General features: G+C 39.9%; 1 protein-coding gene across 44 annotated transcripts in view; it reads left to right on the plus strand.

Moving 5' to 3' along the window:
- Positions 1-25,660, plus strand: part of LOC116039915 (receptor-type tyrosine-protein phosphatase delta) — a 362,263-nt gene that overhangs the window by 95,670 nt on the left and 240,933 nt on the right. For all 44 annotated transcript variants that reach the window (XM_031285065.2, XM_031285107.2, XM_035994140.1 and 41 more), the window contains exon 4: positions 6,131-6,154. The gene's annotated coding sequence lies outside the window, so the exon portion shown is untranslated. The remainder of the gene's footprint in view (positions 1-6,130; positions 6,155-25,660) is intronic.

The following is a 25,660-nucleotide window of genomic DNA, read 5'->3' on the forward strand; positions in this document are numbered from 1 at the left end:
TTGCAAGGGAAACGAGCACCACTTCTGCTGATCCATCTGTCCCGTGGTAATGACTGCACCTGGCCTCACATGGGCCAACGCACACAGGTACCAGAGCTCTCAGAACTAGCTCGGTGCACAGAGGGAAACGCAATTAAAAAGCAATAAGCACGCTCACATCTCGCGGCCACATTGTTTACTCATTATGTCTAATTATCTATTTGAGTCAGAGATGTAAAAGACTCCTCTGTACAAGCTTTTTAGACAGTCAGCAGCGTGAGCGTTTACGGTGCAATGAGGCCATAAATGACTGATCTTGGACCCGGTGAATTTCATTTGGAAATGCAGTCAATTGTCAGGCGTTTCCTCATGACCTGTGCTAATGGTTTTCTTGTTGCGAGAGGCTAATGTTTAGGAACCTGATTTGTGAGTTGATAGTGAAGTGTCAAACATCATTAAAGCCTCTCTGTTTTCGCTTCTCCTACTCAAACCAGAGCCTCTAGGAACTACTCTAATCCAGGCCTTGATCGCGGCAGTTAACATACGACTGCCTGTAGGGCCAAGCCGGTGCTGCGCTGCCATAGGCATCAAGGCTTTTGCCTCTCCCTCTTCTTATTTGTTCCTTTCTATCCTGTCCTTCCGTCTACTACTCCCCAGGCAAGAAAGTCTATATCCCAACTCTACGAAACTGAACTCAGGGTCAGAACTCAGCATAGAGCCCATATATCTCTGATCTCCCCAACTTCTGATCATTCATCAAGGTCTGCCAGGAAGAATTCTTTCTAAAGGCACATTTGAAAAAGTCCCTTAAATCCTCTCAGTTTTTTTATTTATTTTTGTTTTTTTTAAACACAAAAGGTTGGGCAATGCCCCTGGGAAGATACATCAGACCACTGCTGCATTTGATTTAGCCCTGGTCTTTCATTTAATCTTTTTCCCTATCACACTCTTATAGCATAGCAGATGGCACATCTTTTTTTATATCCTAGATATATGTTTTTGATAAAGATGTTAAGTGTCAATTGTTTGAGCCAAAAGCGTGTACACTTATAAATGATTTTATATACAAAATCAGTAAGATATTAGCTTGTCTGTCATCATCTAATTTGACTCTAGTCTGACCTGAGGGAAATAAATAGGAGTTTTAAATATGCGAGGATTGAGGATACAGAGTGATGGAGTCGCGCTTCGGTTTTAAAACAGGAGACAGCTGCAACAGGAATAGAACATCTGCTGTGGTGCTAACATAAGCATACCTCATTCCCGTACTGTCATGCCTGAGCGGCCTTTAAACCGGACAGCACTGACAACGATGAGTTTCTATATCTGCGCTCATCAGGCTGTCACTCACAAAGTACTTATTCACACCTCGACTTGAAGAAAGATTAAAAACAAGTGAGCAATATTTATTTTTCCCCCGTCAAAAAACAGCCTCAGTTTTGGAGCCAATCTGGCTTCTTGTCTGACTTGTGTAAACTTTGAGATACTTCTGAAGTCTGTGTGAGCCCAGGCCATCTGTGGCCTCTGTCAGTGCTTCTCTAATTCTTTGTTGCAACAGAAAAAAAAGAAGTAATGTTTATATCAGCTCAGATGGAAGGGTGCAAGCTCTCTCAGTATCATTGATTACATGGCAGCAATGTTCTCTCTTTTGCAATGTCTGTTTCACACCTCCTCCCTTTCTTTGCATTGAGGCCTTTTTTCAGCTAGCTGGAGCTTAGCCAGCCAGAGCCATTTTGTCCCATTATGTGGTACTGTAAAAACAGCTGCTCCCATTCCACACTGGTGAATAGGTTAAATGGTGACACAAGGAACACGGCCTTTTTCGTCACGGTCTAAATTGACTGACAACAGGCGCTGGAGGTTCCACTGTTCCTTCTCGGGATGCCATCCATATCCATTGCTTTTCATTTCCAATTAGCAGCCACTCAGTCCTGCAGCCATTTTAGAGAGAGAGAGAGAGAGAGAGAGAGAGAGAGAGAGAGAGAGAGAGAGAGAGAGAGAGAGAGAGTGTGTGTGTGTGTGTGTGTGTGTGTGTGTGTGTGTGTGTGTACCTTCACTGACATGTTTCCATGTGCCACTGAGAGAAAAATAGCCAATCCTCTGATTAACTTAAATTAATCTGTATGGAGGACTGTAGAACTAGAGGAAAGAGAATAGATGTCCATTGCCGTGAATCGGTTGAGTGCAAGTGTAGTATAGTTAGAGAAATGGTTGTGCCATCCTGAATGTAAGCTGCGAGTTAGTCCACACTTTAAAAATAAGTGCTCGGATGTATTGAATTACATGAAGTAGCAAAGGTATTGGCATCTTATTTAAAGAGGAAACTTTAGCCTTTAATTATAGTCATTATTATTAACAATTCAAACATTTACAAGGTATTCAATACCAGTATACTGCATGCGGGCTGTAAGTGCATATATATATATATATCTCAAATGTTTAATAGCATTGAAATATGCATGCTTAGTATGATACGCCAAAGCATAACATGTCACATTTTATGGTACATTTCCCTGTTACAACAGAGAGGAAGTGCTAGCAAAAAGATACGTGTAGATGAGAGAAAAATATATTTAGAATGAAAGAAAAAAAGCAGAATAATGCAACTTTCTCTTTTCCCTCAACTGACCTCAGAGCCACATTTGCTGCCACTCTGATCACCTTCAGTCCTCCATCTCTGAGGAGTTGAAAATGTGGGTGAGGGTATCTAAAACAGAATATGGACAAGAAAAGATTGAACCGCTAGTGATGTTTAACAACCCAATTAAACCCTCAGAGATATACTATGGTCATTTGTGTAATGGGAGATAGAAGTCATAATCTTTATGGGCATTTAAGGCCAGATCAAAAGATGGTGAATTATTTCTCTGTTAATTATGCGAGGAATAATGCGTGATCTGTGATCACTGCATAGAAAACCTGCAAATTATGAGCGTAGTCTTCATCACCAGACACTGACTCCGACATTGTACCAGTTTAAAAAGGTTACATCACTTATAATCATTATCGTATTGGTTGTAGCGTTCGTGGATCACATTTAACACATAGAGATCATACTGTAGATTTAGGTAAAAACAGCGGTGCAAAGGAGATCATTTCAATTTATCAGTAGGTGTGGCTGCAGTTGGCTGTTAGTGACCAAACAGACAAGCTCCTTCAACTCCCTTAAAATGCAGGGTTGTCCCCACCGTGGTGCACAGACTGTTATGTGATGAATGAGAAAAGTCAAGACCGGCTGTGTCAAAAAGAATCTCCCTGGAGGGAACTGATGTCCTTGTCCAAAAGCCTCAAAGTCTCAGAGGACTGACTATATCCCACCAAGGGCATATGATGTCTCTTTAAGTTTCATCCAAATTTCTGGACAAAGTGTAACATCTGTCGCCATGTTTTCTTTACACATCAATGGCTTTATGGTAGAAAGACATTGTTTACATCCTGTAAATACCACGTGTTGATACTTTTAACAAGATGAGGTGCAGACAGTTGCATAGCAGTTATGATTATAGGCTGCGTGAATCCGTAATTAACTCAGCCCAGTACAGACTAGGCCATATGTGTTCACAGTTCAATATGTGACTACCTGGGAAGCAATCTATGTGTACTGTGTTATTGTGGTAATATATTTCTATAGTATATATATATATATATATATATAGTGTATGCATGAGCTTTTAATGGATACATGTGTAGCTTGTGATAGAATTTCAAAGTCCTACAGAATGAACTACAGAAACATTCCAGTGTACTGCTTCCCCAACCTATTTTGTCACAAGAGATGTCATGGTGAGCAAAGGCAATATCAAGAGAAAATTGCCTAATAAAATTGTCACATCACATACAAGAAAGAAACCCCTTTAATCTGGAAGCAAACTCAAAGGGTTCATGGTGTGGCTGCCAGTTTCTCATCTTGGCATAGCCATTTCTGCCTTATTGCAACGGCTAGCCAAAGCAAAACTTTACAAAATTGAGCCCATGCCTTCACTAAAACCCATGTCTGAGCAGCTCACTATGTTGCATGACAGAGGCTTTTTGTAATTCCCCCCTGCACTGACCACTCCAAACATCCCCAAATCCCTTCTGTCAATATAGAAGAGACAACATGACTTCTCAGCTTTTCTTTGCCTTGTCAAAAGTTTCCATGTCGTGTTGTGGGTTCTTCACAGCATAACTAAGACCCTGAAAGCAGCTTATCTGCTTAAAACAGGAGGTTGAGAGAGGGTGAAAAAAGTCTCTCTGTCTTCCATCTTTTTCCTGGTTCAGAGAGTGGGTTTATTGAAGCCACCAGAGCTTTAGTATCTCCCTCTCGATTCCCCCTCCACCATCCCTGCTAGTCTAATCCACTTAGGCCCACGCTACCTCCATTGCTTTTGATTGGCCAGGCTTCCACATTTCCACCATATAACTGAGGAAAAATCAATAATCTTCACTGCACTGCAAAAAGTGCCTCTACTAAAAACGCAAAATGTGATTACAAGAAGATGTTATTCACCTTTCTTTTATTTTAGCATGAATGGTTCGCTCAGCTGTAGATAATATCAGGAGTCATTCGTGGCAATGTGAGTAATGTTATTTTTTGTTGTGATTCTTCAGTCTTTTATTTTTAAATCTGCCATGGATCTTTGGCATTTAAACTTTATGCCAGAATGTATCACATTTGAAATTTTGCCACATCCCACTCGTCTCCTCTCCATTTTAGTTTCATTGCCATCCCTTCAAGTGTCTTGGTCTCTCACTCTCTCTTTACCAAACAACACGCTGCTAATGTCAGTGAAACCCCAGGTGCTTCTAGTGGCTCTTGAAGTCTGACATCAGTCCCTGCCACCCCCTCCCCTGGGTCCAATTTTCCCAGCACGAAGCTTCAAGGTCCTCAGATGAGCTCTCTGTTTAGCAACAACAGTAGGAGCGAGTGTGAATGTGTGTCAGACAGAATGGTAATGAGCGTCCCAGAGAATGAACCCCAGTCTTCCCCCCTCTCTCTGAAAATAGATTTGTTCTCACGAGCAAAACAGATATTGTAATCATACTCCCCCTTCGTTGATTCCCTTGGGATTTGTTGCATCCGCACCAAAAATGTAAGTGAATGCAGGGGGATAGACATCATTGGTGATAAATCATATTACAGGCAATTTCTGCTTAGCAACACAACTAGACTGCTCTGGTAAGCATTTGTAACTCAGATTTAATCCTGAGTCTACCATTTCCCTCACACTACACCCAGTTATTGTCAGCTCACTCCATTCCCTTGTTTTATTGCACATTTACAAGAAAGCAAAACTGTACTTTAGAATAGAGTACATTCGTAGAGGGACCACTTTAATTGTAAAAAAAAAAAAAAAAAAAAAAGCATGCAGTAATGGAAATCCAGTATATATTTTTCAGGCTGCCGGAAAGTTGGTACAGAAAAGTACAGGAGAGTGCAGGTATTAGAATATCCCTTTCTATACAATCTTTGGAGATATGACTGTCAGGCAGTCACACAGTGAAAATGTGGCTAAATGTTGCTTTTTTTAAAGCGTACTGGTTTATTGTTTGTGCAAGGGCCACTCTAAAGTCTTTGCAGATAATGTGGGACTGCCATTCTATTATGCTGTTGGACGTCGGCTGTCAAACTAAAAAGGTCGGGGAAATGTAGCATAGGTCGAAGCGCACAGGGTGAGAGATGTGTGAGAGCCACTAAATTACCTCAGAGACATATGGAGAGAGGGGAACACCGTTGGTGCATGTTTGTGTGAGCACATTTGTTTGTCCGGTGGTTATGTTACACTGGTGCATAAAGAAAAAAGCTTGTCAGTAATAGATTAGGTTTCTGCTCACATCCTCTCTGCCTCCATCCTCAAAATCTTGAAACACTGGCAAATAATAATGCAAGTTGCGCAAACTTTGGATCCTCGGGGGAAACTATCTCAGACGTTTCATGTCCCTCGATTAATAAATGACGCCCCCCTCTTGACAGGGACTATTCTTAAAACCCCAGTCCGTACAATGCTGGGACACTATCATTTTTCAAGGGAGCTAGTGACAGCCTCAGCCTGCATTGAAGTTTAGCTTGCTGTACATTGTAATTTGCTGACGTTTCTTTTCTCTCTTTCTCTCCCTCTTATTTCCCACCCCCACCCCCTTCTCCCTCTTTTCCCCAATGGCCCTCTTCCAGATGTGACCAACTATTCCACACTAGGTAAGACTCACTTAATTTCTCATCGCACTGTTCTCAAGAGTAAGAGTCATGTTTGAGTTGTCATGTGTGTTGGGGAGTGATGTGAATGCATAAATATGGAAGAGGGGGGAGGAGTCCAAGCGACACCAAGATGCTGCTGATTGCTCAGCAAGGTGTGCAATGCTCTGCAGTCCTCACTCATCCCATTTTCCCACGTGTGCATGGGAATACACAATGGTAGCTTTTTCTGGCAAGCGGATTGTGTGCTCTGTGCCTTTAATTTGAATTTTATTCAAATGAGAATCACATGGCCCAGATTGTTCAAAGAATACGCCGGCAGTGTTGACTTAAACAACCATAGCACGGATGGTGTCTGTTTCAACACCGTGGTGGGTGTGAGGAAATATCTCATATGTTAAGCTGTGAACCCTTCTGCTCTTCCTGAGTGCACATATCAACATGAAACCCCTGGTGCTGTGGACACCAACAGAGTGCATATGGTGACATAGCCTTGGATGTCCTGTTTTTGGGGGAGAACTTAACAAACGTCTCTTAGGGACCTATAATTTTTTTTTTAACTGTATGCTCACTTTATGGCAGGCTCAACGGACGTAACACACTTTCATACCAGTAATTCAATACAAATCCATGAGTCTTAAAATTTGGTCATATACAAACCTAGTTATACATACTGTGGAGGTGTATATATATATAGAGGTTGTGCCTACAGTAGGTAAACCAATACAAGTTGATCTGAGATCAGTTGAACTGAAGTATACTCGTGTCGTTATCGGACATCATTGATGGCTTTGTTCCATTGTTAGCTATACAACGTTAAAGATAAAATGCCTCACAGCAAGTAATAACATACAATACTGACTTAATACCAGAACCTTTTTTTTTAATGGAGGAAGTGATTGGTAAGGAGCAGACTTTTTAACTTATTTTTGGCCATACATCAAAATGGCGCCAATTACTTCCTGGCAATGACGGTAACAACTGCCCTTTGTTGCGCAAGGACTGTGCAAGCAAACCCCAGATTGTATTAGTGGCGAACAAGGCTGACAGCAGACCAGCAGGCTTACTGATATGGTGAACAACTGAACTCTGGTGAAACAAGCGACCCCAGTGTGAAAATGACCCCAGCTGCTGAATGCCAAAACAAGTGTAGCATCCAATGTTTTGTCAGACTTTTCTGGAGACACTCAGCGGGCTGCACAAGTGTGATAGAGGTCAACTGCATGATTGAATCCACCATAGCAGTACCTCAGACCGGGACAGCAGGACATCTCAACACTACCCATGGTTCTGAGCATCTGTTCATAAGGGGGAAATCAATCATCTAATCTTCAAGGTGGAGCGAGTGAATTGGACAAATGAGAAAACTGGCATTCCTTGATGTTACTCTTAATTTGCTGTTTTTTTGTTTCAAATACATAGATGTTATCAGCGCACTTGACTTTTCTTACTTGGACAGTTATTGGAGACCGCCACCTCATTGTGTAATTGAAAACCCAGTGCCATGCCACTACACTAGCACAGTTTGGCTACCCGGCTGAGCATCTGCAAGCATTTCTGGTCCGGCTCTCAACTCTTTGAGGCAGGCGCTGGCTGACTGCTCGGTAACAGAAAACCCCTGGCTAGCTGAGAATAATAAGTACCCATGGGAAGCTGCCAGATGGACATTTACTGTGAACCTAGCTGGAGAGGGAGAAATCTGTCAAACATCACACTAGGCATCTGTGGGGGAGCAGTGCAGGTTCACGTCCACTATGTCGGATAAGAGGAGTGCTCCTTGTCGAGACTAAAAGCTGTTACGTTTTTAAACACATCACATCTAGTTGATGCATTTACATTGTTTCAAGGTCAGTAATTCATATAACATTAAAGCCATCTGTTACAGTGAAAATTCTAAATAATGTCTAGATAATGGATGATTGAAATATGTTTATCACATGACATGTGGCCATAGCAGATTCAGGCACTAAGTGCTGTGGAATAGCCTTCTTCATTTTACTCAAATTGTATTATTATTTCCAGGCATTCATTAGCTATTAATTAACACTAAACTCAATTTGCAGGCGGATTCTGCTATGCTGCTGATTTAAGAGAAGATATTAAGATCAGAATTTGGGTTTTATACTTTTGTGTGGGAATTTCCAGATACCTCCCTTTGCAAAGTTGCTCTCCCTTAAGTTTTGGTACAGGCAGTTGTGTCTGTCCCCATCATAGAATAATAAGGCAAAATTATGTTTCTGCCTTTGATACTCCTTGAAGTTCAGTCTTTTGACTTGGAGTAGAAACATCCAGTATTTCTTTTGTTCATACACTCTTCAATACAAAGCTATCAGCGAGGAATTACAATTGGCTCATTATGCTCTCGGAAGCTCAAGGGCTTCAGAGATGGTAGAGAAAGAGTTCATCCCAGTATCAACAGCAGTGAAATAAAACCTTGGTTCACTTAGACAATCTGTGCACCAGTTTTTATTGCATTATATCTGGCAGCCCTCCTCTCAGACAGGAACTGAGCCACACTTGATCACTGATATGACACTGGCACAGAAGAGAGTGATTGCTGGCTGCTCAGTTAAGCAAACACCATTACGCTGTTGAAGTCTAAAAGTAGATCTGTGCTTGGTAAAAATTATGAAAGGCCAGTCTGGACAGTATCCAAAGCACTGCTAGCTTTGTAATACTCAGGAGTGGATTCTTCTGAAATGGTTCTGGTTTATTCATCTCTCAGAGGACAAGAACAATGCTATTCACGGATAATACAACACTTTCAAATCTCCATCTGGGTTTCTCATGCCCTGAATAAATGCTGTTACGTAACACTCAAAATATGATTAGAATCATGTTTTTTTAATAATTATATGCATTATCTATAATTATGTGTTGTGTATGAGAGATGTTGTCATCATACTCTCTAAAAAAGAGAACGTATAAGTGAAAGTTGTACACAACAGAATATATGTTTTAGCAATGATCTCGGCTTCACAGCCCTCACAGGAATGCTTGTATGGAGAGCAAGTATGCAGTCATAACCCCAAACCATTAGAGAACAACCTTGTTCCTATGGCGGGTCTTTATCTTAGCGCTTTCTTTCTTTTAGCTGTGCCCTCTGGGTAACAGGCCATTTCGCTAATGGTGAGCTTCTCAAGCGTGTCAAAAGCCTCCTGGCATTATCAAAAGCTCTTGAGGTAGCTTAAAGTTACTGTATGTTGATTTTTTTCCCCGTTTTAAAAAAAAGACCAACTACTGCAAGGTTCGATGTTAATAAGAAATGTGACTGATAGCTTGTTAGCGTGACTTTGCATACATTCTACAGCAATTAGACATGAGTGACAGATTTACCAAGTGTTCACTTTTACAGCTGCCTCTGAGAAACCTGCTTACATTGCATTATGTTGGCAGAACGTGTCACTCCTCTCCTCTTTTTTAAGGCAATGTCGATATTTTCATAATCACTCATCACAGCAGATGATCGCACATGCAACTATCCATACTATGCACATAGATGCTTTAAGGATGTTGTGCAACAGTAATTTAGGCAAACACACCACGCAGAGTCGTGTACACTTTAGACACCCCTATCCCTGCAAGTGAAGCAGTGCTGCTGTTACGAACAGATGGCTTATCTTTAACTTTATCAGCGGCGGCAGTGTCACCAGCAAACGCGATAAGTTGCTTGGGGAGAGCGGCATCCATCAGTAGCTAACAGCATATGGTGATGGCACATAAAGGTGTCCTCGCTCTCTTTCCCTGCATTCCTGTTCTATGAGCGGTTCTGCAGCCAATCATCAGATGCTCACTTCACAGGACAAAGTGTGTGTTTGAGTGTGTGCTGAGGTGCTGTGGGCACCCAATTTGAGATGGTATGCCTGCCGTTTGATCCGTTTAATGTAATTTCAAAGCTCTGCAAAAAATATTTACTTATTTATTTATTATGCCTAAGATTATGGTTGGCCCAAACTCCCTATCCCCATCTACCAACCTTCATTCTATATTTTTCTTGTACTTTAAACGTGATCTTACGAGTTAAACATGGTTGATGCTGGGCATGGTCAAATATTTTTATTTTTCCATATGAAGAGAAATCACAGTCAATTTCAGCAACTATGTGTATGTCAAGAAGGTGTTGTTTTTCCCTCGCTCTCCGACTAATGACAACCAGAATTGCCATCCCAACCTAACCACCCCGGTAAGGGGAACTCTGTTCCAACATTAGAAGGGAAGCGTGTTTACCAAACCATCGATGTGTTGCATTCCTACATGAAGCTGAATGTCAATCAAAGCCTTGTTTGCTTGAGCAAGTGGCTCAGTCTTCCACAGCCCAACATGACAGCATGGTGTTGGACACAAATCAGATGCACTAGAAAAATTATCTTAGCCTCCTGTGTGGATTAGGACGTACACAGTAGCAGAAGAAGTGCTAATGATGAAAAGCTTCTCTCCCGAGGCATACAGAAATTGTTACATATTGGTATGTGTCCTTAACACACTAGACCAAATGTATTATGAACATCAATGTGTCATAATGTTTCTAGGCGATAGCCCTAGCTTAAAATAAGAAGCCTAATTGTATAAGTCCTCAGGACTTGGCACACCTTGCCACAAGGCCAGTGCCATATTCTTACACTGACTACATTTGTTCTTAATTTAGATAATTGTTTTTCAGCAAGGCCTTAATATTGTGTTTTAATCACCTCCAGTGCTTTTTAAATGTACTCTCTCTCTCTTGCTTTCAGTTTTGACACCCCTTTTATGCTAAGTTTCAACTCATGTAGAAACCTCTGATATGTCACAGTATGCATCCCATCCAAACCCCTCTAGCCTTCCCTTTTCTTTTGTTATTTCCGTGTTGATGTCTCTCTAATAAGCAGCGTTAATTAGCCTGCTCTTCAAAAATATAATGTTCTATTGTGTCTTCAGGGTTTGGTCATTAAATGAACAAAGGCAGTCTAATGACTGACACAATAGGCTCAGCTGATTAAGGGTGCAGCCATAACAAAACTTGACAATCAGTGAATCTACTTGATTCTACATCATCCTGTTATCTCATGTTGACAAGGTAATTTGTGCGAAGAATAGAACAGTTTCCCAAGAACAGAAATGTTTGGTTTATGTTGTCGCAGAGTTTTTTCCAGTCGCTTGCAGAAACACAGATGTGGTTGCGGTATTGCAGAAATATAACGTTTTAGCTTTAAGATAAAGTTCCTCTCCATATGTGCATGTACCATTTTCTGCATCTATTGGAAAGAGACTGCTAATATGCTGCTGTTTTTAAGGCCCAAAATGAAATCTGTTGGGATATCAGCTGTGAAGTCATATGGTCTCCTTTGACACAGCATCTGGCCCAAGTTGGCTTAAGTGTCCTGCATCCATTTTGGCAGAACATTTGAGAATGATGAAGACCACTGGACAGAATCCATGGCCTTGCTTCTATGAAGGTTGAATGTCAGAGGTTGCTGGGTGGCCGACCCATCTGCCAACCTGGCATGCCAAATACAGTACAGGCTGGACGTTAGTATTAGAGTAGCATGTTCCGTGGGTGTTCATAGCTTGCTCAGATGTACAGTATACTCTTCATCTACATCATAGCATAGCATTCCAACAGCTCATTCGGTCATTGTCACTGCTTTAATTAACAATGTTTTGACAGACGCAAAGTGACACTAGCTAATTTGTTTTTTGTGGATTATCAATTTAATGCAAAGGCATATGCTTAATGGTCATGAAAATATCACAGCAAATCTTGCATTGAAAACAGTTTTATATTGGATAAAGGTACTATTACATTGTGTCATCAAAATTGGGTCTAAACTTGAAACCCAAGCTTTTACTCAAGCATGGGGCCACGGTTCCGGTAGGATTAACCTAGTCTGTGCATTTTGTATGCACTCTGTCACTTCCAGGTACACAAAGTGCACACAGCTGACTGCACATGGCAGTTTCATTATATGTGTTATTAGGCACGATGCGGTTTGCGTTTTGGCAGCAAAGCCCAATACACACTCACTGTAGTTAAACATAAAATGGAAGAAAATAGACTTGAGCCTAAAATTGTGTGTGGCCGAAATGCCAACTGTGTAGACAAGCCATAAAAAATGTTAAAAGCGTAACCTATCATATTTTGATTTTCCCCACCTGACCCTAAATTTAAAAGTCCTTGGTTTCCTTTCTTTTGTTTGATTTACCTTTTATAGTCATTGCTAAACTTTGCCAACTAAAAGAACAATTTACGCTTGACCTGATGTTAAAGTCTAGTTTCAGAGTGATAAGGGATCTGCTATAGCCCTTTGTAGTCCTGTTCAGCCTTGGTATTAGTCACATCTTGATATGAATCCACATCATCATTCAGAAGAAACATTTACTACCATATAAAGTGAACACAATACAAAAAATGATGGGTTTGGAGCATCACATATTGGCCTGATCAGGTTGGGCGCCACAATGAATTGAATGAGGGGGCTGTTAAAAATTGTGAGAGGGCAATTTGTTTTCAAAATAAAATTCGATCTAAATTTGGAGCGTTCAGCATCAACCCTTGTACCCGAAAAGCGAGCATGTCAATACTGGTACCAATGGATTCCTTACATCGTCTAGTTTCATATGCTCCCAATATCTTCAGCGTTGATCGCCATGTGGTGAACTAAGGAGGCAAAGAAAATACAACTAAGGGAGCTTTAGACCTCTTGTGGTGCCCGGCCCAGGCCTGATGTATTAGATTATTTGCTTTTGGTAATTACCTTTAACAGTGCAGCAAGTGTCAATGCACCAGGGTTCGGAGCAGCAAAGCATGGATGTGTAGAAGCTGCACCATACTGACCCTGCAGATATCTATGTACACAGTGCTCCACCATGTCCCAGTACAACACTACTTTCACTTTCTTGACCGACACCAAAAGAGAAACTTGCGTTAATTAGTCCTTTGTGGCCTGCCATACGGAGAATCCAGGTCTGTAAATACAGGAGAGGATGTGTCCTCAACTGTCCCTTGGTACCGATTAAGGCCTGAAGCCAGATGGGAAATTTAAGCCAAGCTGCTTTTTTCCCTGCTCTGACATGTGCACTGACATTCCTGCAGGTCAAAAAGGAAAATTACTGAAGGTTTTGTGTTTGCTTGGGGGCTCTAGTGTCCACAGGCCTTGCTAAAGGATTACCCTTTGGGGTAAGCACAGAACAGTGACCATGGATTTAAGCTTGACACATATGAGGAGGTTAATTAACTGCTGTGTTTACAGGAAGCACCGTTGTAATCTCACCACTATTCTCACCATAAGACAAAGATTTAGTTACAAATAATTCAGAAGCAGCATCTCAATAATGGCTTAGCCCTGTGTTTTATTGTTCATTTGTTTATTTTGCGTGGGGAAGTAGTGTGCTATAGTAGACAGTATGCAGCGAGAGGGAAGGTGTGGAGGTCGCAGTGATGGAAGGGCATGAAGAGAGTCTGACTTTACTGCAGGAGGCCGGAGTTTTGGTCCCATCCAAGACATGCAATTCCAATTACCCTTTCATCAACCATAGCCATTATCTTTCCCTAACCTTAACCAAGTGTTTTAGTTGCCTAACCCTAATCACAGCTTGAAAATATTTTATTAGCCAAAACCACAATCTTCGCCTTGCCTCCCAAGCACGCTCTCCAAAGACATTTGAGGAGAAGGTTTTTTAAAAAATTCATTGACCATGGCACTTTACTGCAGTGGTAATGCTAACTAGCTAACGTACATTGAGATGCACCATGCAACCAGATGGCAATAGCAAGCACAACTAAACTAACTGTCAGAGAATCAAGCACCAATTTATATTAACAATTTCTGCATTCAATGAATTGAAAATATTGGGTGGTGCTATTTTATTAGTCCCGACGTAGCTTTTTGAAAGAACATGTTATTGTTCTGTTTGTGTCTTGAGTTCTTAATTGGTGCATTGTGTTGTGGAAGTGTCTACTCCACCTAAGTAACCAGTGGAAACTGACTCCAAAACAAACCAAAACACATTACCTCGAAATAAATCTTTCAAGCTGCTGATATTTGCAATTTCATAATAGATATAGACAAGTTGTTTGCCTTTCACACAGAGCAGTTTCAATATCATTATGTGACTGTCAGGCCACAGAAGTCAATCATACAGTAGCATCATCACATAGTATTAATTTGGTGTTTTTTTCAGATGTGAAGAGGTTGTTACATGTGTCACTGCAGCATTACACCCCCATCATTAATTTGTTATCTTGTTACCGTGCACCCGCCTCTCAATTCTTTTATTCTCTCGTTCCCAAACTTTCCTCTTTGACTTGGCATGATAATCACCTCACTTGAAAGATGGCATGCAAAGAAGGGAAATCAAGGTACTGTATGCGAGAATAACACGCTGACACTCCATAGTCAATGGCAGTGAATAATCTCTTCCACATTTTTTATTCCACCCCCTAGATTCCAGCAACAAACGTAGTTCGTTATCCATTTCTATCCTTCTTCTCTATCACTAGAATTGTATTTACAGTTTTTAATTCTTTCACATTTCCTAGTGGGTTTGTACATTGTGAGCTCAACTCACACACTCTGTGTCATGCACACAATGACCCACCTCAGAGTACTGAACAGTTTGTTAAATAACCTTTCGCATTCATAACAGAGAGGCAAGCAAAAATACATTTAGCCATCTTAGTGCCAAGACTTGCACAAATGTATCAAACGGAAGCATAAGACTCACTTTCACCAATGCAATTATAAAATATAAAATGCTTTGGGCATGGAGAAGAAACAGAATTACAGGAAAAGATTAATTTCTTCTCCAAAGAGATGAGAACTATATCAGTGTCTCTTTTGGTAAAATCATGTCATCAGCGTCTGAACCATATTAATTACTGAGCTAGAACAGGTAATTTACAAGGCGGACATTCAGTGAGGCTAAGTTGAGTTGGGTGCATTATGATTATATTAACATAATCCGGTCTTGTTAAATTGGATGAGCAATATTATTAAAGCAGGCATAGCTTTCACTCAGTGTCGCTAATGCCTCTCGTGCTTAAATCCTAATGAAAAATAAGGGAGCACTTACAAGGAAGTGTACACACTGAACGGCAGGTAGAGATTATCTGTCTGCCTCACTCACACACTGTGTCTTTGTCATGCGCACTATTAAACAGGGCCCAACACACACGGAAACAAAGAAAACCACACATACACCCAGAATACACACTTCCGCTTGCAGTCTCGGTCCGTGTGTCTACCTCTCTTAAATGAATAGCACTTTGTTATAAAGCCAGAAGGATTTTCAAACACATCATTATAAGGCTCTTGGGAAAAATGCATGGAATGGAAACCAGTTGATACTTCAGGATTTGGCACAAAATGGGAATTTTGAAAATAAAATCATACTGTTGGCAGTGCTTAAGGCTCAGATAAATTATATGTTGCCACACACAGAAAAATATACAATAGAGACAGCAGAAGCCATAAATGGAGGATAAGCATTTATAACAGATTGCTGCCATTGAAACACAAAATGAAAAAGTGACTGATTATTGGCATGTATTATAGTAAAACCAGTGACGTATAGGCAGGGTTTTAGCTGTCTTAGAATCAGAACACTGCTTTATTCATATATCACGTACTTTATGAACAAAAAAGTAATACTAATGAATGCATTCAGTGCAGCTATGCAATTGTAATATGATATATCCTCTCCTGTTGGTTTGTTTTGTCTGGTTTGTCCTCATGTCAGTATTTTGTCATAACACATATAATATGCACGGATTCCTGACAATTATCAGCTCTGGTTGGAGAGAGAGACCTTCAGCAGCTCTGGCATGTGTGAATAGGCTAACATGCCAAATCTCAGGCAGAAATCCCAACGGGAACCATTCACTGTCTTATCAGGCTATATGACAGCACACAATGCTAATTCAGGTGTGAACAGTAAACTCATTTTCATTTTGTAGTCTGGCCATGCTTTCGTAAATATTGAGAGTCTGCCCATCTAGTTGCTTACCATTGGACACACAAACAAAAAATAATATCCAGAATAAATTTGGAATGAGCTCAAAAGGATTAATCATTATGCACTGTACACACATAATATGACAGTCAATACCCTATCGATCACTGTGGAATTTTAATTTACCTATAATGACACAACATTAAGTGAACCTGATTGATAGTTTTTACACATGGGAGGACACAATTATGTTCTGCACAGGCTACAGGTGCACGCTCCATAGCACACGCACACACACATTCCGGCGTGCATGAGTCTACCGAAAATCCACACACTCCCATTCCATAATGTTATTATCTCATTGTCCACGGTCTCATTTTTCACTAAGCCCCAGGGTGTGTGAGGGACAGTCAGGGTTGAGCTCACACAAGCACAGGCTGCACACCCGACTGCCAGCCAAGGTCTGTGTTAGTACCAAGTGCAACACTGCCAGAAGAAACAGGAACAGGGAAATGGAAACAACCCAGATGATCCTGCAACACAATGTGGTGCGGGACCCCTTCACACTGCCAGTGCAAGCAGCTGCTTGACTTTACTGGAGATTACTGTTTATTTTCAGATTAGAATTGGAGACGTTATTACCGGGGAGATAAGTAGGCTGAGGTCTTTACAGTTACATCATACACAATGACCACAATATAACAGAGGGGTTGCTTGGGCTGTTTATCAAGGCCAATTGATTTCTTTAAAGCACAATTTTTTTTGGCTTGCACTATGTTTTAGGAAAAAGGAACCCTACCCATTCATTTTAATTTTAAGACACTTAATTTTCTTTGAACTATTTACATTTTCAATAATACAGACAATTGCATTCCAGCTACAAAGATTAAATAGTTCAAGAGACAAGAGTTGGTTATCAAACTCAAGAATCCAATCCGATCAATACTTGTCTTTGTGAAAAAAATCCTCTCATGTTGCCATGGTGAGAGTGTTTTCTTCCACACTTCCTCACTATATGACATGGACTGCGGACTGTATTTCACAGTCCATACTGTCCATTTTCCCAGCTGTTACAACAGGCTCTATGTGGTAGACTGCTGCACTGCTTGGACATTGTGCAATACATTTTTGGGATCCTATTCATTCTCTTCAACGACGTTTTAACTTCTGCAAACTATGTATTCCCTCCATTGTTTAATGTTTTTGTTTTCACACTGAAAGTGGCAGTGAAGAACCACGGTACATAAAATGCATCGTGGAGGTTTTAAGAGTTCAAGTTCAGGGAGTATACTGTACTTCTGCTGGTATTGTTATAGAGTTCATAGATTACATGAAGCTACTGTTAATACTGTACATCTGCCAACAAGGTTATGTTTGCAGTCCAGTTTGTCTGCTTGTCTGTTGGTCTGCTTGTTTGTGTCTCGCAATGAACTTAGCAGATTTTAATTAAATTTGGTGGAAATTGAGGCAAAGGGCCAATGAAAAAACTGACTAGTTAACAGCTATGTGGTCTTTTATCAAGCATTATGTTTAAACTTAGCTGTAACTGCTGAACTGTAAAGTGTGAAAGAGAAATTCTACACTCAACAGTTCCATATTACACCTAAACAGATCTTTTTTACAAAACATAATTTTTACAACTCTCATTAATAGTTACCCAGTCTTCAGTAAACATGTTATATACTACGTATTTGGATGTTAGAGGGCTCTGAGGTAACCTACCTAAATTTGGTATTTCGTCTATAGGAGGCATTACAAGACTGTAACATGATGGATTAAAACGATCATTCTGTATCTTATGCGAACGAGCATCAATAGCTGTGTAAAGTTACTTACTTTTAATAAATTTTTTTCAAACAATGCTAGTGACATGGCTAAAAAATGGTTATTTGGCAAGTGATTGGTACAGAATCCATGGTGCCCAGAGGATGAATCCCACTGACTTTGATGATGCCTTGACTTTTCCATTGGCACCACCGGCAGGTAAAAATATCCATGTATTTCATGAAATATCTTAACATCTACCGTATGAAGTGGCACAAAATATTTTACGGCTATGGTTCCCAGAAGATGTATCATAATAACTTGGTGATCCACTGACATTTTCTAAAGTGCCACCATGAGGTTCACATTTGTAGCTTTGAGTCAGATATCTCTACTATTGGATGCATTGCAATGGAAATTGGTACACCCATTAATGTCCCCTTAGATTGAATAGTAATAACTGTGGTTATCTCCAGACTTTCTCTCCAGTGCCATCATCAGGTCAAAATTCCTATTTGTCCAGTACTAAATACTTTCGAAAGTGATGCACCTCAGATGTGTTTTGTGTTTAGTGCTAATTAGCAAAAATTAACATGGTACGAACATAAATAGATAGCAGAGCTAGAGCAGCTAGCATTGCTGCAGACTCATTGTTGTGAGGTACGGTGCTGCTCATGAGTTTAGGAACCCATGCTAAAGTTTACTAAAAAGAGGAATAAAAAAAATCATCTTTTGGAAATTGATCTTAATGCCTTAATTAACACAATTTTTCTTTGTGAATGAATAATGTATCGTAAATAAATAAATGTTCTTCCTTAAAATACAGGGGGCGTAAGTATACACACCACTATGTTAAATTCCCATAGAGGCAGGCAGATTTTTATTTTTAAAGGCCAGTTATTTCATGGATCCAGGATACTATGCATCCTGATAAAGTTCCCTTGGCCTTTGGAATTAAAATACCTAGAGATTGGCATGGCTTTATTTCAGTTAGCCTAATAGCTGGTTTGATTTGCATTGAGAGATGATTTTATGGAAAGTACGATACATTATTCATTCACAAAGAAAATTGGTGTCCTTAAAAGGTTGGATTTTTCCAAATGTTTTTAATTAAGGCATTAAGATCAATTTCCAAAAAAAAATTGTATTCTTCTTTTTAGTCAACTTTAGCATGGGTTCCTAAATTCATGACCAGCACTGTATCTGATATAAATGTTTTTACTCCTCATTCACAGCATTTACTGTGCTATTTAACTACCAAGACCCCAGCTTTGAGCTGTGGAAGAATCAGTAGACATAGAAGTGACATGTTGCGAGAGGCAACTGGATTTGATGACGGGACTTCCAGCCGATAGCCACACACATTATTAGTGTCAAATCAATGACATCATTTCATGTGATGCCTCAGACATGGGCCAGCTGTTACTGTAGGGAGCCAACTCTCCATCACCACTTCTGAGACAGAATTGTATTTTTGGACACAGTGGAAAGAAGTGGTTGGAAACCAAATTTCCATGTGTCTCTGTCTGACCAACAGTGGCGTCCCTCGCCTCGAGGTGACGCCACAGACTACTAAATCACAGAGTTAGTAATTAGCAAAGTTAGAGGGGCAAAGATGGAAACCAAAGCCCAAACCAATAACTCTCAACATTGAATTTAATGTTTGTCTAGGAGGTGCTGTAAAATGTACCCTCCATTTTTCAATTTCCACATTAATATCTTAAAAGAGATTACAGGACTCATGTGGCGTTGACATCTTGCTTGGAGATTGTTAAGAGGTTTGTGTAATCTACTCATACACCTCCACTGTGGTTATTTGAAACAATGTATGCACGGTTAATGCTGCCATTTTTGTCTTGCATCCAGAGTGTTTCAGGAAGTGGTAGTGAAGGAAAAAGCATACAGAGCTGTCAGCAAGAAAACATGAGGCGTAAATTTGCCGTGGGGAGAACACACACTTAGGGTGCCAGTGATATACTGAATAATACATTACACACGGGAGACCAGAACATATAGAAGCATTACACAACATACTGAAAGAACTTTCCTTCTCCCACTTTTGGTGTTGGAAATATACTTTTCTAACACATCCACAAGAATAGCGATGGCAACATCTTTAAATTTAGAATGACGCCCCCTGAACGTGTGATGAACACTAATTAACAACCTTTCAGCTTGAGAAAATGCTAGCATCCTGCCTCTTTGCACATTGCATCCCCTTGCTGCTGCTGCGGTGGCAGGTTGGAGTGCAGAACTGGGACATTTTTTTAATGCCTCCTGGAAGATGTTGAGTTCTGCACCCCTCTTAAAGTGTAAACCTTCTGTTTACCCACACTCGCATCCTCATGGGTTTCTAAATGAGCCAAGTACTTTCATCCTCAGAGTTATTCATGCTTTCACACAAACTTTCCTCACCATATACTTGTATTCAAATTTGCCTCACTAAATTGTAGAACCTGATTTTGTCATATGGACACATAGTTAATTGAATTTAAATTTGTGTTGATACCGTATGTAGAGTGGATAAGTTTAACACAAGTTGATTTTAAATTTGTGTTGATACCGTATGTAGAGTGGATAAGTTTAACACAGGTTGATTACTTATTTGCTTGTTTTTGTGTTTAATAGATTTAAGGTGACAGAGGAAAAGAGAGAAAAGGGTATATGAACAACTTTTGTTGTGTGTTTCTTCAAATTTTAACCCTTGTGTTATCCTAGGGTCAAATTCGACCCATTTTTTAAGTTTTTTATATCAGAAATATTGGTTTTGTTCAACCAAATTGCCCAAAAATAGCTTGGATGCATGGATGTATGTTGTATGGATACAACGTTCTTTGCAGGTAAAATTAATGATTACTTCCATTGAATTTTGGGTGTTTTATTCAATTTTATAGCATTTGAAAAAAAAAAAAATTACATGGTTTTAAAACAGTATCCAGACTAAATGTTCACATTAACCAGTCTGTGATTATCCACTCAACATCCTCTGATCTGAACTATTAGTTAAAATTATTTATAATTTCAGCTTTTTCTAACTCAAAAATTAGGTATAATGTCATAAATTAGGTTTATTGACCATAAATAAAATAAAAAAAACATTGAAATAAGCAAGAAAAATGTTTTAAAAAATGTCAAAAAAGTCAATTTTCAATTTTGACCCTGTAGGACAACAAGTTCATGGTTGACGGGAAGACAACACGAGGGTTAAATAATAGAAAAAAGAATGGCTCACAATATCCATGTAGGTGTTTCAACCAAAATGTCCCATTTGATGTTTAACAGCTGAAGATGTCTATCCCCGTTAGGTAAACTAAATATTCAGTCAAACCTTTTGTGTACTTCAGCATCAAATGACACAAGAGTTGTTTCGAATAAAGGAAAGGATACTTGATTTTGTGATGTAAATGTATACATCCGTAGTAAACCCCTCTCTTCTCCAAGTGCTGGGCTTCATGCCTGGACCTGCCTGATCTGTGTGATATACCCACACTGGCTAGCTCAAAGCAAGGCCTTGAACTCAGTCAATACCATTTTCTGTTGTGTTTCACACCACACTCTGGCTTTTCAAGCAATCAAAGTGTCATAGGGATAAGTGAAGTCAGGAAGAGTGCTACAACTGGATAGGTAGTCTGTGACAATAAACTGACTGTATCATCCTTATATAAAACCAATGCCTAGATTAGTACATTAGCCAATTAGTACATTCTTAACCATGTACCTAGTATTAATATATACAGTATGATTAAATATATAAAATTAGTTTGACCTTTAAAGGTCCCTTTCCATGTCTTTTGTGATTATAAAGCAAGTCCAGGTGCTATGAATACTGTAAAAATTATTGAAATGCTTAGTCCACAGAGAAATGCACACAGCCTGTATACATAAACTGTGCCTTTAAACAAGCTGTCAGGACTTATATAGGTAGGAAGTGGCACTACAGGGCAGTAACAGTCATCCCCCAGCTGCAATGATGGTGCTGAGCCTTCAAGAGTGCAGATGCGGAGTGCTGGCCAATCAGAGCAGACTGCGCTTTTTTGGGAGGGGGCTTAAAAAGACAGGCAGTATGAGAACATTTTTGTTTTTTAAACAATAAAGCATTTAAAAAAGTTATTGTAGAAACCCAAAATACAAGTATTAACATGAAAATAAGCATGATATGAGACCTTTAAGTGAAAAATAATTGTCTGTCTTTTAACTGATCATTATAGCCATAATGTGTCTGTGCTTTGTGTTTAATTAGCAAATGTTGTTAGCAGGTTAAACTAAAATGGTGAACATGGTACAGCATGGAACAGTATACCTGCTAAACATCAGCATATTAGCATTATCATAGTGAAAATGTTAGCATTCCGATGTTAGCATTTATGTTCAAAGCACTGCTGTGTCTTAGTATAGCCTCACATAGCCGCTAGCATGGGTGTCAACTCTTACTGTCCTCGTAATTTATGGCACTCCTAATGCCATATTATAAATGATATTCTCCATTCGTTCAAGTAGGATGTATTGCTACCAAGAGGCTCCACATTCTGTGTATTTTTGCACTAGAACAGTGTCAATTATTTTGATGGCATCTCTGGTCCATTTCCAAATGGAATATAATTATATACCAGTTGTATCTCTATATACATGAGTTGTCAGTTATTTATGTATCTTTAAGGTGCAAAATCCACACAGCCAATGTTTATTTTTCTTCAATCAACAATCTCTGCATATTTGTCTTATTCCAATATTTCTAATCTTGCCGTGTATGACTTTCAAAACACTCTTTAATCAATCAAATTAGAAGAATATTTTGTTCTATACATGACTTTAATGTGGACTCTTTGACTGAATAGCTCTCATCTGCTACAGGTATGGCACTCTGACAAAATTTGAGTAATGGTTAATGCTAAAAAAAAAAAAAATTAATCAATGTCATTATCCTGATATAACAGGGGAGGCTAAAGCAAACAACTAGTAGACATCCAAGCATACATATTGCGCTTCTGTTTAACCACCGCTGGGTGTTGAGTCTCTGCACTGTTTTTTTTAAGGCTTGTGAAGATCTAACTGTTGAGTCTCAGAGGTGTATTATTCACAGAAAAATGGGGCTTACTTCCACAGCCCTCATCCAACACTCACTTTAAAAGGTGTGTGCTCATAGCGTAGTGCTGTCTACTAACCCCCAGACTCTTTCTCCTTCCTTCTCTTAGTCTGTCTTACAGAATATTTCCCCCACTTCTTGCCTCATTTCTTACTTCACTGGTTGCTTTTCTTTTGTCCATTACATGCTTTGCCTCTTTGTACTGTAGACAAGGCTTCTCAATTACAAAAATGCCACCCAATCACACCATTATAATTCCCTTATTAAATTCCTGGTTAAAAGAACAGTCACTCAAGCTCTATTAAAAATAATAAATATTAAAAAGATTGAGTATCCATGTTTAACACAATCTAATGGATGTGTGAAATAAGCCAGAACTATTAATGTTTAATGTATAATTAAATGTTCTACATGACCAAACTTGTTTACTGGAATAATTGATGTTTCTGATTTCCCATTTTCCTGCGTTACAAGAAAGGACAGGGACAGTAGGGGGAAGAGACAGAGACCCACTTGTCTCACCCTCTGCAGCTGAAGGTGTTGAGGTCAAGTCACATATGTTAGAAGTAATTACAACACTTGACACCAAGCCAGTTTTATGAGCTCTTAAAAGCTTGTGTCAGACCTTATATTTCAACCACAAACTGCTTGGTAAACAGAGAAAAACAAATGCTTCCTTCCCCACATCTGCAAAAGGCCTCCATGCAGGCTCTAAACTACAGCCTGAAAAGTGCTACAGTACGTTTGTTATTATATTTGTGTGTGTGTGTGTGTGTGTGTGTGTGTGTGTGTGTGTGGGGGGGGGGGTGGGGGTCAATGTTACTTACCTATAAATTTACAGGCCAAGATTGCCATACCTGATCAAATCAACAATTAAACTTTCACTTGGCTTGTTAATCAAGTAAGTTAAAATTTAAATTGGTGATCTGACATTTAAAAAATTGCGGTCTTTCAAGTCGTTCCAACCTAGCTCTCTCCCAAGCTATCCATGTATTTGAATGTATCATTTCACTCAACGCTTTCATGCTTTTCCCCTCCTCTCGTTTCTGATCCCTGCTACACCACCCCTCACATCACTCTATCCAATCAATAATCAATGTGCATCGCCTGCCAAAGACAACTCACCTGTAATACTGTTTACAGTGACTGGACAATAGCCAAGCCTTGATCAACACACACGTGCGCTGACAGATGCACCCGCTCGCCTGCTGGCTTTGCAGAGCTTCACACTCGGGGGACACTTTCCTCTCTCCTGCTGTTCCCTTTCACACTCTGTCCACCTCGGCTGCCTAACCACACTGCCTTTGAGTCATTTAGATCTCTCCTAGGTGGTTCAAATTTAGTTTGAACTTACAGGCGGGTTAAGGCTGATGAATAGCTTTTATTGAACATGAAAATATTTAAGGATTGAGATTAGTCAGCTCCTTCTCTCTGATGATCTGAGTCCGCCAGGGGATGTGCTCAGCATTAAAAAATGGCACAGAAGTAAACTAAAATGTGTGCAGCGTCTATTGAAAAGGACAGGAGGGAGGGCTCGTTCTGTATGAGCTGGTAGCTTAGGATCATGTCCGGCTGCTTATGAAAATATCAGTGCATAATGCATGTACATGTTAATGGTAATACCCTGTGTAGGATGACATAGATAATTTAGTTATTGTCTTTCAGAGTTCAAATTGTTTCCTAGGATGGCAGTCACTCTCCCAGCTCTTAATCTCTTTTGCTTGTGTCGTCTTATCGCTGATGTCAATCTACCTTATCCTTGTCCATAAACCAGCCTCTTCCAAATTAAAGCCCCTGGCACCAGATCTCCCCCAACTTGAGTAATACCACACCCATTGACCTTCCCATCCCTCAAGCAGGCAGTGGCCGGCACATTGATCAATCCCGCTTATGGCCTTGGTGCTAATCTTCCAAGGGACGGACAAGAGGTGACGGTTTTTCACTGTTCAATCGGATGTAATTACCTTAAAAATAAACACATTTTTGGTAGCAGCTGACCTTCCAATGAAAGAAGGCGGGTGGGCGGGATGTTTGTGTGCACGTAAACGCCGGTGTGACTGTGGTTATTTATCAATCAAGCTGCATTATAAACAATAAAGAATACTGGGTCAGGTCTCTAAGCCATGGAGATCCTCTTCCTCTAAAGCCTTTAATGTCCCGCAGTGTTAAACACACTCAATTTCACTTAATCACACGCAATTTCACCTGTCGTCGTTCCACTACTTATTTCCTAATGAATTTTATTTCTGACTTGCGGTAAGACCTCTTCAGTCTATTTTATGACATTAAGCATTTACCTCATGAAACAAAAATCCCCTCTGGGAAGTTTATTACAGCGGTTAAAATTAAAGTGATGTGATGAGATCACACGTACTAAATAGAATAATGAAATGTGCTGTAATCACTCTGGATTCAAGCAGCAGTAATTAAAGCAGATATGATTCTTTACCTACATACTAACAGTGATAGCAGCACTGTTCGACCTAGGCCTCGTCTTTGCCACGGGGCAAAGAAGACTAGCCTGTAAATACTATGTCTCTGAAGACAGAAGCAATCGAGCGTACTTCCCTTTTAAGTATTCAACCACAACAGATTTCTTACAAAGACATCCCTCTGAGCTGCTTTCTTATACGCATCCCAAAAACAACAACACAGCAAACACCAGCAAGCAAAATCAATACTCAACAATAAAGGGAATTGAAATGCATTTTTAGAGTGCGATCAGACGTTCCTTA

Source organism: Sander lucioperca, chromosome 17 (genome assembly GCF_008315115.2).
Source record: "Sander lucioperca isolate FBNREF2018 chromosome 17, SLUC_FBN_1.2, whole genome shotgun sequence".
Lineage (NCBI taxonomy): Eukaryota > Metazoa > Chordata > Actinopteri > Perciformes > Percidae > Sander > Sander lucioperca.